This window comes from Toxotes jaculatrix, chromosome 11 (genome assembly GCF_017976425.1).
Source record: "Toxotes jaculatrix isolate fToxJac2 chromosome 11, fToxJac2.pri, whole genome shotgun sequence".
Classification (NCBI taxonomy): domain Eukaryota; kingdom Metazoa; phylum Chordata; class Actinopteri; family Toxotidae; genus Toxotes; species Toxotes jaculatrix.
In genome coordinates this window covers 26,367,598-26,380,092 of record NC_054404.1, presented here as the reverse complement: position 1 = coordinate 26,380,092, position 12,495 = coordinate 26,367,598, and the positions used below count along the sequence as shown (strand labels likewise).

The window sequence follows — 12,495 nt, the reverse complement described above, 5'->3', positions numbered from 1 at the left end:
GACTCGTTGTCCGGCTGGGAGATTGTGATGGTTTTGGTTTGCCATTATGTCCGCTGATAACCACAAAAATACAAAAGCAGAGTCCATAATAATCCACAGCTGTCCATGTTGAGATCCTTGCAGGGTTTTTCCTGGCTCAAATTGAGGCAGAGGTGGTACCATCCTGACCATGCGCCATGACGTGCATGTATTCTGTAAATTCAATTTTTTTTACAGGCAACATACTTTAAGTTAAGAGTTCCAATAAGAATTTGACTATTATCATGTTAAAGCATTCATTTATTAAAACTATATACATACACAAATCAGGTGCCAACTTTAAATTGAAAGTACACTTTATCCACACATCTCGCAACCAGACAGAGAACATTTCAGCCTCCTCTTTTTCATTCTGTAGAACCTCCTCATGCACTCCTTGTAGTCCAAGGCCTCCTGGTCTGGTCCATCAATGGCCACCTTACAACAGACATCCAAGTGCCTCTCCTTCAGTCTGTTGCGCAGAGGTGTCTTCACCTTAAACAAAACAATTCATCATGCATCAAGTATTTTTGTATTTATTCTGATACAGACATGAAGCGTGATAAAATCATAAATGTTACTCTGACACTGTCACATTCTGCTCTGCCCTCTCCTGCCCTGCTGCTCAGCCACACCCCCTCATCAGCGCAACTACTTCCACCTGCTGCTATCACTGCCACATTGCTCAGCCACACCCCCTCATCAGCCCAACTACTTCCACCTGCCCACCAATCAACCCAGTATATATGCAGCCTTATCCCCTCACTCTTTGCCAGATTGTCTTCGCTCACATGCCTGACTCTTCAGCACTTGTTTCCGGACTGTTTACCTGTTATCGACCTGTTTTGCTCCTGACCTCTCTTCACGTCTCTGCCCCGGTAACCCACCAGCCTTCTGTCTTCGACTACGAGTACTGCCTGCCTGTTCTCCATTCTTCACCTGTCTGTGGCTGCTCGGCTCCCAGCTTCACCTCCCCAGCTCATCCCCTCTGTCCTCAGCTCCTCCGGATCCACGCCAAGCCCTTATTCTCAACCACCTTCCAGCAAGACTTCACCAGCAGTGAGTTAGAGACATTTCTCTTCCCTGAACTCGTGGAGCCAGTTAAGAACTGTTGGACTGGTTACCTGCTAACGATCCTCCCATACTCCCTGTCTGCCCTGTTGGTCCTGTGGTTAAGTGCTTGCCTAGCACACGGGAGAACCGAGTTCGAATCCTGTTGTACTCACCTGCTCTGCATCCTCTGGTTTATAGTGTGCTTGCTGAATAAAGACTGTTTATGCTGATTTGTGCTGCAATTGGGTTCACTCTATACCTGTTACAGACACGGAGGAAACTTTTTTTTTTAAATAAACACGACATGCTTGGATGTAAAAAAAACAAGCGATATTTACCTGTTTGTACCATCCGCCAGGGAAAATCAGGACGCCAATAGCACCAACTAGCGGGAAAAAACTGGAAAAAACACGAGTCGATCTGTTTCTTCTTCGGTAGTTGCTTCAGGTCTTTCCGGTGCACCGCTGTTGATATAGCGCCTCAATAGTGGCGCAACGCTGCAACTGCAGTTAAAATAAGTAGCTGCCGCAGAGGGACATCAGTCGCTTAATCAACACAGCTGGAGCTTTACGCTGTGTTGAGCGATATCAATCGCTCTGGCTGGGGGCGGCACAAAATTAGCTGGAGTCGGCCGCCACGCAATTTTGAACGCAGGAAAAACCCTGCCTTGGTTTGCTCAGAGCTCGTTGTAATCCGTGGGTACGGTGAGCAGGGATCCAGCAGTGTAACCAGGCAATGTGTAAACAAGGGAGAAAAATGGTCACTACTCACTTCGTAGTTAGCGGGATAAAACAAAGGTAGCCCACATGGAATTGATATACATAAACCTGACATTTCATATATAATAACTGGTGATGATAAAATAAAATGATGGTAAAACAACAGAAAATTTTTAACTACTCAAGGGCACTGTATGTAAACTTTCAAGCAGCACTGTATGCAGCTGTAGACACTGAGCATCTGGAGCTAAACATCATAAATAGTGCTGATGTTAGAGGCTGGAGACACTTCAAGGGACTGTGGGAGATTGTAAAATCTATTTAGTGCTTGAATATAGACAAAATTATCTGTGAACTTTCCACTGTAGTATTCAACTTAATGAGCTCCATTACTGCTCCATTACTCCATACTGTGAAGATTCTGTGATGAGTCAGATCACAAAGTGCTTTACAAATAGAAAAGAAGTTAAAACTAAACATGAATTTTATTGCGATAAACAAAATTAGGATGTTTATTATTATTTGAAACTAATATTGACACACATCAACTCAGTGGTCCCAGACACTGTAGACCCCCTACAGTTTGCATACAGGCCCAACAGGTCAGTGGACGACGCAGTCACCATGGCCCTCCACCACGTCCTACAACATCTGAACAGCAGCAGAGCATATGTCAGGATGCTCTTCCTTAATGTGGAGAAGACGAGGGAGCTCATCATAGACTTCAGGAAGAAAGCTCCCCCTCTGAAACCCCTCATCATCAGGGGGACTGAGGTAGAGAGGACTGACAGCCACAAGTTCCTGGGCCTCCATGTCACATCCAACCTGAGCTGGTCAGAAAACACTGTTGCCCCAGTGAAAAAAGCTCAGAAAAGACTATACTTCATCTGACTGCTCAGGAAGGCTGGGGTGAGCCGGCGCCCCCTCACACAAGTCTACAGAGGACTCGTGGAGAGCATCCTCACTATAGGTATCACTGGCTGGTACGGGAACACCACCCACCACCAAACAGCAGAGAAGATCATCAGAACTGATCTTCCATCCATCGACACCATGTACACAACACGCTGCAGAAAGAAGGCACTGAACATTTACAAGGACACAGACCACCCAGCACACTCCATCTTCAGACACAAACACACACCATACAACCTGAGACACTGCAGAGCAGACAGCATCACAGCTCACACAAGTAGTTTCCACAGCAGCTTCTTTCCTGCCAAAGTCAGGCTGATGGCAAACTTTTTAGGAAAATAATGGACTGTTCACACCAACTACCTCACTGAGGCTCATGAGCAATAATCTAAAGTGTCTGTGTGCAATAACCCATGTGCAATAAATATGGACATCTGTCTAGACAGAGTGTATTTTTGTGTAAATAGAGTGTACTTTTTTATTTTGGGATTTTTTATTTTATTTAATAGTGTGTAATCTTTCTACTTTCCACTTATACAGTATTTATCAATTTATCAAGTTTTGACTCCTGAGCAATGCTCAAGAATTCCCATGTGCCCAGACTGTTTGTGTACAAATGGCAAATAAAGATCTTGATTCTTGATTCTGAAAGGATTTTCCTCATTCATTAGCACTTCAGCAGACTCAAACATTGTGATGTATGTGACAATGTGGTAAAATCAGTCAGGGATAACTGAACAGGATGTTGTGTCACACTCTAACCTCCACTCCTGTGTCTACTACAGTGGTGCTGGATTAACAAAGTCATTAAGATTCATCCTGCTGGGAAGGAAAATGTCTTCACCAAATTCTGTGACAATACATTGAGTAGATGTGAAGGTATTTGACTGGACAAACAAACATTTGACCTATATAATGGCAGAGAAAACAGCAGAATCATCAGGATTGATCCTCTAGAGACTATGAAAGAACAAACTTTGATGGAAATACATCAGTTTATCTATTTCATTCTGACTGACAGAGCAAGCAACACTGCCAACCCTCCAGCCTCACTGCTAGTGTCAATACCAACCACAGAAGAAGAGATATCCAGTGGTGGAGGAAGTACTGAAGCTTAGTACTTAAGTAAAAGTACAATTATCCCGCAAAAAATATACTCAAGTGAAAGTGGAAGTACTGCATCAAGAATCTTACTTAAGTAAAAGTACTAAGTACTTACTTTTAAATTTACTTTAAAGTATTTTTTAAAGTAAAAGTACTCAATGGGTTGTCTCAGTGCCGGGAACATTTTTTATTCTTTATTTTAAATTACTGTATTGATCCCTCCTGGGGAAATTATTCTCTGAATTTCATCCACACCAACTGAACGAAACACACACACACAAGCATTATGCACATGAGCAACATGCACTAGAGACGCTGGGGCAGGGGGCTGCTTAGTGAGGCGCCCGGGGAGCTGGGGAGAATCGGTGCCTTGCTCAGGGGCACCACAGCCATGGTCGCAGAGGCAGGGGAGGCGTGTCTCCTTCACCACCACCGTATCCGTTTTTTTGCGCTTGGTCGAGGGATCGAACCCACGACCCTCGGATCTCAAGCCGGTCCAAAGTCCAAAGCCGCACTCTTAACGTACTGCGCCCGCAAATTTTGATAAAGAATGTAGATATACTGATTTATGCCTCTACCTATGTCACCTGCTTAAATACGGCCAAAGATGGCTGTCTGATTCTGAGCTGGAGGGCTCAGGCCCAAGCTCAGCTGACGTTGGCTCTGGGTTCTGTTGATGTCACGTGTCGTTTCTTCTCGCCGGAATCTGGCCAGCACCTACCAAATGCACGCAAGAGCCACCTGATAGGCTGGCAATGGCAAACAACGCCTCAACGCAATCAGTATATTTTTTTTTCATGCAAGATTTTGAGTAAATTATGTTCATAACATGTAACGAGTAACGGCATAAATTGTAGAAATGTAGTGGAGTAGAAAGTACAGATAACTGCTGCGAAATGTAATGGAGTAAAATACAAAGTATGCATTATTATTTTTACTTAAGTAAAGTACAAATACGTAAAAAAATACTTAAGTACAGTAACGAAGTACAAATACTTTGTTACATTCCACCACCGGAGATATCCCACCTACACCACTATGAGCACAGCTGCACCCACACACACCTGAGGAACAGTGAGCCACAGTGAGGACCAAAGGGAAGTGGCTGCCACATGTATTCACTGTATATGAGCAGGAGCTGATTCATAGCACTGTCTCCTCTGAGCTGCAGAAATCAGACTGGTCCTACATCCAGTCCTCCATGGAAAACCACCTCTCTCTGCTCCACAATGTTCACAACATCTTTGTTACTCCAAAACATGGCTAGGATTACAGCAGTGTGTGTTCCACCTGAAGATCCAAACACTACATTACCTTAACACCAACCTTAGAAGATTCACTGGATTTTTTCATACTGTTTTTGTAATTTAGCCAATAAAATGACAGTATTAAAGTTACACTTAGTCACATTTTTATGCAAAAAAAGTTCCATAAAAAATAGAATAAAAAAAACAGAGAGAGAGGAAGAAATCAAGATAACTGCACTGAGTCATTGCTCTGATTTATTCTGTTGATGCTGGAGAGTCAGTCTGAATCCAAACACTTCTGACACAACAGATCAGACTACAGACAGATCACTAAAGGACGCTGTACAGGACAAACCAAACCACCTGGAAAACTTTAGTATGAGTATTTAGTAAAAGGATAGGGTCCAGCTCAGAGTCTACAATGCAAGACACCCCACTGATCTCTTTACATTATTCATCCAATTCACTTAAACACAAATTAAACAAAAGTTTCTATCTTTGTTTTTTCTCAGATCTTTCAGATAAAATGTGGCAGCATTTTAGTTTGAACTGAATCAGCTCAGTTGTCCCAAGATTCAGAGAAAGACAAACCACTGATGTTCACAATGATGCTTTTAATGTGAGAGATGTACTGTTCTGATTGGTCCATCTCTCATAATTAGAATCTTAAAAAAGTAAAAGTCAGCAACATTTTTCTCCTGTAATAATTGTATCTTCCATCTTTAAAGGACTGGAAGAGGAAGAAGTTTACAAGGAATCATTTGGAAGAGAACAAATAAACTGCTTTAATACATGAATCTGAAAAGGTGTGTGTGAGTGGAAGAGACAGACATGTACAGACTGAACTATCTGTTCAACAGTGAAAGAGTTTCTCTAACAGGAAGAGACTCTCTGCTACACTCTACACAGAGACACTGAGGAACCAGACCACCAGACCCAGGACCCAAACCCAGGATACAGAGGTTCAGTGAATGTGGTTTTGAAGGTGCAGAGGTGGATCAGTGAGTCAGAGGAGACTCTGTAGAAGGACAGAGAGCCAGCAGGACAGTCCACATATACTGCTACTCTGTCAGAGACAGAGGAAGATGATGAAGATGCTGAAGAGGAGGAGACAGATGTCACTGTTTTATTGTGCCAAACAGAGTAACAATCATCAGAGCAGCTCAGACTCCAGGACTGATCATTCCTTCCAAACACACACTTTTCTCTGCCTCCTTTCCTTCTGATTCCTCTGTAACTCACTGATATATCAACTCTTCCTCTCCACTCTACCTCCCAGTAACAGCGACCAGTCAGACCAGTGCTACACAGCAGCTGAGGACACTGGTCAAATCTGTCTGGATGATCAGGATATGACTGATCCTCCTTCACATGTGTTACCTTCCTGTTGTTGTCAGACAGTTTGATCTTTCTGTTTACTGTGTTTGTGTCGATGGTGAGTTCACAGAAATCTGATGGAGAGAAGAAGACACAACACAGCTGCAGTTATTGATCTATCACCTGATCATTGATTGACACTTTGAAGATGGTTGAATTTGAGCTGCTTTGTTTTCAGGAATCAAATGAAAACCACACTTACACTTCCTCAGACCTGGTCTCAACCATCGAACTCCACCAGGCTCCACCCTGAAAGGAGGAGGGGGGTCAGACCAGCACGTTCTCTTTCAGCATGCAAAGATGGACATTACATGGCTCTCATACACAGATGCTTTGATTATTCTGTTCATTCAGCAAACAGACAAAGGACCTGGAGTCCTTATCTTGGAATGATACGGAGCAGGGAGGTGACATGGAGGAAAGATTTCATCATTTGTCTTCTCCATTTGATATCACTTTTGGTGTTAGACACAACAAAAGATCTCAGAATGACAAGATCAGGATCTCAGAGAGGTTCAGCTGATTATTGATCATGGATATTTTAGAAGACAGAGACATGATCAGAGACCTGATTTCATTTCCTCCTTGGTTTGAGACACTGGCAGATGAATGTCTCTGAGCAGTGTAGATGCTCTTATTATTGTTGGGATGTTATTATTAGTGTGTCAGCACTGAACAGGTATCTAAAGTCTTTGGGGTTGTTGTGGTGAAAGCACTCTGAGTGCTCAAAGTGCCTCTGTTGGTTTAGGAGCGGTTCAAGCAGCTGCAGCTCAAATGTTTCCACGCTGGCTTTGTGCTGATGCAGCATGAAATCCAGTCTGTGAAAGTCCTGCTCAGGTCACAGAAAACAGCTGACCACACCTGATTTAATGATTGTCACATATTTTCTCTTAAATATGACACAGTGAGTCATGATGAGATACTGAAGTCAGAATTAGAGAAAATCCCACTTTGTGTTGTTGTTGAACTCAAAGCACTTCTGTAGAGATCTGTCATCAGCTGTGACACACTAAATGTTTCCAGCTCTTCCTCCTCTATCACACACTGTCTATGGCTGCAGCAGGCCTCTCCATACCTGAGGGTGTCCAGTCTCCAGTGTGGATCCTTCAGTCCAGCAGACAGCAGCTTCACTCCTGAGTCTCCTGGATGATTGTAGCTCAGGTCCAGCTCTCTCAGATGGGAGGGGATGGAGCTCAGAGCGGAGGCCAGAGAAGCAAAGCCTTCCTCTGTGATCAGACATCCTGACAGCCTGCAGACACACAACATCACACAGGAACTTTGAACTTCAGTAAAACTCACTTTGAACAATCCTACACAAGTTAACTGTTTATCCACTGATGTAAATCAGATATGAGAAAATCATCAGCTAAACAGGTTGATGGATCCTGACCTGAGAGACTCCAGGGTACAGTGTGGACTCTTCAGTCCAGCAGACAGAAGCTTCACCCCTGAATCCCGCAGGTCGTTGTTACTCAGGTCCAGGTGTCTCAGACTAGAGGACTGGGAGCTGAGAACTGAGGACAGAGCTTCACAGCTTCTCTCTGAGAGGTTACAGCTGCTCAGTCTGAAGAGGAAACAATGAAGAAAAAGTCAAATAACATTTGTGTTGAAAGGACAATCAAAGGAACAAAACTCTCAGTTTGTTCTGCAGCTCACAGCAAACTAACAGACCTGCATTTGAAAACTGGGCCAAACATCAAACACAGATTTGTTGAGTGAAGCAGAAATATCAGCTCTTTATCCACCTGCTAACCAATGAGGAGTTTCTACATTGATTATCATCTTTCATTGGCTCTGATTCAAATCTTTTCTGTTTTATTCTCAACAAGTTGGAGACATGACAGTTAAATGATACAATCAGTAATAAACAGACATGTACATTCAAGGCCGTAAGTATTTGGACAGTTAGACATGTCTTGTTCTTCAGGCTCTCAGCACATTCACTTTAAAATATAATAATGGATACTACAGTCAATGACTGCAAAGGATTTTACACTAAATATTAAATCTGATGAGTTTGTTTCACTTCATGTGTATTTGTCCAGCTACTTCTGAACCACTAAAAGGGCTGAATCTCCCACACAGTTCTTTCTATACTGATGTCAATCTGCTCAAATTAAAGCTGAGACTTGGCTCTTTAATGTAGGATCCATTATTTTAATTCAGATTCAATGTGCTGAAGCTCAGAGCTCAGAGATGATGATAAGGAATTGAAGAAGAGAGAAATTTATTTTCCCTCCTCCTGAATAAAATAGTCTTTATATAATGATGAATAAATCCAACTATCTATACACTTACAGAGCTTTGTTAGAGGCTTTGACAACTGGCAGCAGCTTCAGAAGAGCCTCCTCTGAAGCAGAGTATTTCTTCAGGTCAAACACATCCAGATCTTTTTCTGATGACAGTAAGATGAAGACCAGAGCTGACCATTGAGCAGGAGACAGTTCACCTGTGGAGAGACGTCCTGAACTCAGGGACTGCTGGATCTGCTCCACTAGAGAACGATCGTTCAGTTCATTCAGACAGTGGAACAGGTTGATGCATTGCTCTGCAGAGGGAGTCTCTTCAATCTTCTTCTTGATGCACTGGACTGTTTGCTGATTGGTCTGTGAGCCACTTCCTGTCTGTGTCAGCAGACCTCGTAGGAGAGTCTGATTGGTCTGCAGTGAAAAACCCAGGAGGAAGCGGAGAAACAAGTCCAGGTGTCCGTTTGGACTCTGTAAGGCCTTGTCCACAGCCCTCTGGTAGAGCTGCTTTGGATCAGGTTTGTCTCTGAACAGTTTAGACCAGTTGGAGGTGGATTGTTCTTCTGACAGCAGACTGACTCCAGAGTTGATGAAGGTCAGATGGACATGAAGAGCAGCCAGAAACTCCTGAAGACTCAGATGGACGAAGCAGAACACCTTGTCCTGGTACAGTCCTCTCTCTTCTTTAAAGACCTGTGTGAACACTCCTGAGTACACTGAGGCTGCTCTGATATCGATGCCACACTCTGTCAGGTCTGATTCATAGAAGATCAGGTTTCCTTTCTGTAGCTGCTCAAAAGACAGTTTTCCCAGAGACTCAATCATCTTCCTGGTCTCTGGACTCCAGTGTGGATCTGTCTCAGCTCCTCCATCATACTTGACGTTCTTCAGTTTGGACTGAACCACCAGGAAGTGGATGTACATATCAGTCAGGGTCTTGGGCAGCCCTCCTCCCTCTCTGGTTTCCAACACATCCTCCAGAACTGTAGCAGTGATCCAGCAGAAGACCGGGATGTGGCACATGATGTGGAGGCTTCGTGAAGTCTTGATGTGGGAGATGATCCTTCTGACCTGCTCCTCCTCTCTGAACCTCTTCCTGAAGTACTCCTCCTTCTGTGGGTCAGTGAACCCTCTGACCTCTGTCACCATGTCAACACACTCAGGAGGGATCTGATTGGCTGCTGCAGGTCGTGTGGTTATCCAGAGGCGAGCAGAGGGAAGCAGTTTCCCCCTGATGAGGTTTGTCAGCAGCACATCCACTGAGGTGGACTCTGTAACATCAGTCAGGATCTCAGTGTTGAGGAAGTCCAGAGAAAGTCGACACTCATCCAGACCGTCAAAGATGAACAGAACCTGGACCTCTTCAAACCTGCAGAGTCCTGCTTCTTTGGTTTCAGGAAAGAACTGATGAACAAGTTCCACCAAGCTGAACTTTTTCTCTTTCAGCACATTCAGCTCTCTGAACGTGAATGGAAATGTGAAGTGTATGTCCTGGTTGGCTTTGTCTTCAGCCCAGTCCAGAGTCAACTTCTGTGTTAAGACTGTTTTCCCAATGCCAGCCACTCCCTTTGTCATCACTGTTCTGATTGGTCCATCTCTTCCAGGTGAGGCTTTAAAGATGTCTTCTTGTCTGATGCTTGTTTCTGGTCTGGCTGGTTTCCTGGATGCTGTTTCAATCTGTCTGACCTCATGTTCATCATTGACCTCTCCAGTCCCTCCCTCTGTGATGTAGAGCTCTGTGTAGATCTGATTCAGAAGGGTTGGGTTTCCTGCTTTAGAGATCCCCTCAAACACACACTGGAACTTCTTCTTCAGAGCAGATTTAAGTTTACGTTGACAAACTGCAGCAACATGTCCTGAATAAGCAAACAAGAAACAACATCATTGACTGATTCATAAAGAAAACATGACATGTTCATCCCCCTAAAGAACACACATGAACATATGTCCCTCCATGTCTTGAGACGTTAGTAAATGTCCCATTTGTCCATCATGTTGAATCTTTAGAGAAATCCTCTTACTGCTGTGCAGACAGTCAGCCAGCTCCTCCTGCTTCATTCTCCTCAGGAAGTTCACTGTGATCTTCACAAAAGCCTCTCTGCTGCTCCTCCTCTGCTCTTCATCCTCACCATCCAACAACTCCTCATCCTCCTTCTGACTCTCTGAGAATTCTGGGTAATCCGGACTCACAACCTTCTGGATCTTCTTCAGCTCCTTCTTCACAAAAGTGACAATGTTCTCCTCCAGCAGCTGGAACAGAAAACTATATGAATGACACAATCAAAGTAAAACCATGGAGCCAAACATCACATCCATGTTGGACACACTGACAATCCACTGCTCTAAAAAGTGCAGCATGGAGATTATTGTCAACACAACAGATGTCAAAGTAGTTGTTGTCCATGTACAGACCATAAATATGGAGTCCAGGTGTGTTTGATGCTGCTGGGCAGACTGAGCACTGGGAACCTCTGAGCTCTCCTGGTCCACTCTGTGGAGGAATCATGAAGAATTAGCTCACATTATGTTTGCAGCATCTGTGAGTGTTTTATGCTTTGTACACTAACAACAGCTGCTTTTATGTTCTGTGGTGACTGTCCTGATTAAAGCAAACACTACTGTGCTGTGACATTCTCAATGAGAGGAAACAAGCAATCACTTCTGTACCTCATGACCTAGAGTCATCACAACAAGTCCACCTTTTAAATGATGAGTTTTAAGGACTCACGTTGGATTTGACAGAAGTCTCACCTCTGCTACAGGACACTAAACACAAACACTGGAACTGGATAGGTGCTGAGTTACAGGGAGTTTTAGTTCTGATCTGAATGACACATATAAGAACATAAGAAGTGCTTTTCTTGAAAAGAGAAACATCAACTTTGCCACTAAAGCCTGTGTTTCAGCCTGATCATGTTCATATACTGTGTCATTCATGAAGCCTGGAGACAAAACACAATCACTTCATCTTTGATAGAAGACCAGTTATACAGGACAGCTGTCTGATACATTTTAAACTCAGCTGCAGCTCACTTCTTTGCAGCAGAGGGAGGCTGTCCTTTGAAACCAATGATGCGACCCATTGACCTGTCACTCTTCATGGACACACAGCTGGGCTCAGGTCCATGTTCAGGTCCAGGTCCAGCAGAGTCTGGTGTGTGCTGCAGCTCTGGCCTTCAACACAACACACACAGAGCTTTGAGTGTGAATAATGATGGTGCAGTGATGTGAGTGCTGAGCTCTGACATGGAGAAGAGTCATGGACAGTTAGAGATCCTCATCTCACCTCTGAGCTTTGGTCTGGATCTCATGGTCCCCACACAGACTGCTTTTAGGGGGAGGGGCTCCCTCCTCTCTGTCCTCACACTGATTCATGATGCTGAATTCACATCCACATCAGCTCACACACACTTTCTACCTTCATCTGGAGAGAAAACACAAATCATTCATCTGCACATCAACTGAAATCATCCTCAGGTTCAGGTTCATGTTACTTTATTTGTATCTGTAGGTAGATTTGTTCCTCTGTTTTAAAGATGTCTGACTGAACCATAACACTAAAGAAAATGATAAAATGGATTCTATAAAAGAGAGAGAACATGCTCATTATGGTTCAATGTGAAAATGTTCAAGTTTCCTTAAACAGTGTAAACATTTCTGAGCCTTTTTACAAACCACTTCACAATTTTCTTCAAAAGTCAATTTGCTGTCAATGATAGTCCCAAGATATTTGTAAGACTGCACATACTCAATGGTCTGACCTTTAATTACAGTGACTTGGTGCCTGTGGAGTTTCCTCCTAAAATCAATGAGCAT

At 43.6% G+C, this 12,495-nt stretch overlaps 1 long non-coding RNA gene across 1 annotated transcript; it reads right to left on the bottom strand.

Moving 5' to 3' along the window:
• Positions 1–271: 271 nt before the first annotated feature.
• Positions 272–11,161, bottom strand: LOC121189848. Its single transcript, XR_005894905.1, has 3 exons — positions 11,149–11,161; positions 1,410–1,671; positions 272–513 (listed from the first exon to the last, which is right to left on the bottom strand). It is a non-coding gene; the product is annotated as an uncharacterized LOC121189848 (long non-coding RNA).
• Between the last annotated feature and the right edge of the window lie 1,334 nt (positions 11,162–12,495).